General features: G+C 54.7%; 1 protein-coding gene across 1 annotated transcript in view; it reads left to right on the top strand.

Moving 5' to 3' along the window:
• LOC104161946 (junctophilin-2-like) overlaps positions 1-1,896 on the top strand; it is a 16,565-nt gene that overhangs the window by 2,843 nt on the left and 11,826 nt on the right. The gene's annotated exons all lie outside the window — the stretch shown is intronic.

Raw genomic sequence — 1,896 nt, 5'->3', positions numbered from 1 at the left:
ACCCTAGGATAGGGTGGGTGTTGTGGCAGGGGAAGAGAACGCGGCTTTCCCGGCAGCGCGGTGCCCCTGGTCCCATCCTGCAGCTGAGCTGGACCCGCTGCAAGAGGAGAATTCAGGCTCCTCTGTCCTGTAAACTATAACTCACCATTTCCATCAGCGGTTATTCCTGGTGTATGTTGCTCTGGGCAGAGCCATTCTCTCTACCTGCTGCCTTTTGAAAATCTGACTCCTGCTCTCCTTCCTCCTCCTTTCAGCTCAGCTTTGGGGTCGAGAGTAAATATAATTTTGCCTTGAGAGAGTCCTTAGGTTAAACTCCAGCTCTGCCACCAACTTTCTCTTTGGCCTTGAACCTTGCCTCAGTTTCCACACCCAGGACAGAGAGTAATTGCAGACAGACTGTGAAAATGAATTATTATAGTTTATAAAAGGGCTGTACTATCATTAACGTTGCCCTAGCTCATAATTGCAAGGTGGAGTTTTCTAGATGGAGCATTTATGTTTCTGCTTGGATGGCAGTGTATACCTTACCCAAAGAAATGTCTTTGAGGCTACACGAATCCTTTTTTGGGGGAAGATGTGACGTATCTGTATGTAAGATTATTACTAGGACCTAATTAGCAGGACGCAGCAGCCGGGCTGTGCAGACGCCTGACTACCTCTGCATACCTGTGCTGTTGTATATGGATGTTTGAGTTTCGTTTGCCTCTGGCACTCAGGGGAGCCCCTTGCAGAGCCGAACTACCGTAACATCCAGCCTTCCGCTGTCTGGGGGCGAAATGTCAGGAGAAGACCAGATTTCACTCTCTTTGCACCATAAAAGGCTCTTTAGGGATAGAAATCCTGAGGAAAACAAGCCCAAGTGCGGGAAGCTGCCTCGGCCGGTTGCACCGCAGGAATCCCAGGCACGTGCCCGAGCTCTGGGGGTGCGTGGGCAGGCAGCTACCGGCAGCGTGGGTGGGCACCCTGCCTGTGATCTGCCCTGAGGAGACTGGCGGGAGGGCAGTGATGGTCAGGGATGATGGTCAGTCGTGGTCAGCAAACCCTGCAGCTTCTGTCCTGCCTGCCGGCTCCGTTTGGGCATTCCGGCCAGTGCCGCGGGCAGTGCCAGCTATTGCCCGCCCTGCCCAAGTGGCACTGCCCCGGCCTCCTCGGCTCCCTCCCAAATCCCCCCGAGTTGGCAATCCAGCTGCTTTCTCCATTGTGCAAGAGGCTGAGGACAGCTGGCATCGCCTCACCACCGGCTGAGGGAACAGTGAATTTTATTTTTTTTCATTCTTTTTTTCGTTATTCTAGTGTAAATCATTTGGCATGGGGTCATGCTGTCCTGAACAGCCCATCCCAGGTCAGCCAGCTGTCCCCTCACCCCAGGCAAAGCCTCTTGGTGCTGCTCAGACGTCGGGCAGAAACCCTGGGCATGTCTATTGTCAGTGCTGGGGATCAGCTGGTGGGACGGAGCTGATGGAAGTTAAAGTATGATGAATCCTCGCCCAGACTGCTGTCACTTGGGAGAAAAGTCGTCATGGAGTGCAGCCTCTGCGGCAGCCAGCAGACACGGCTTTACTGCTGCCCAGGGGTAACCGCAGATGGACGTGGGGGTTAACCCACACCGTCATGCGTTTGTTAGCCGTGCCCTGTACCGATGGTGCTCCGGGACCTGTCTTGCTGTGATCGCAAGGGATTCCCGCAGTGCCAGGTAAAGGCACCCACCGTGTCCCCCCAGCTTCCCCCTTTCCCACCCTCTGCTCCGTCTGGGTGCTCCTTTGAAAAAAATGTTGGGGTAGGTGGGAAAGGCGGTGAGGTCCTGGGATCGTAGCCGGGACATCATCTCCCTGATGCTTAAGTAGACAAGCTGGCTGGAGGACAGGAAGCCAGTCTGTCCCCCGCCACGAGAGGACA

Source organism: Cariama cristata, unplaced genomic scaffold (assembly GCF_000690535.1).
Source record: "Cariama cristata isolate BGI_N322 unplaced genomic scaffold, ASM69053v1 scaffold30505, whole genome shotgun sequence".
NCBI lineage: Eukaryota > Metazoa > Chordata > Aves > Cariamiformes > Cariamidae > Cariama > Cariama cristata.
Note: the sequence above shows the minus strand (reverse complement) of the source record. Positions and strands in the feature narration are given on the sequence as shown.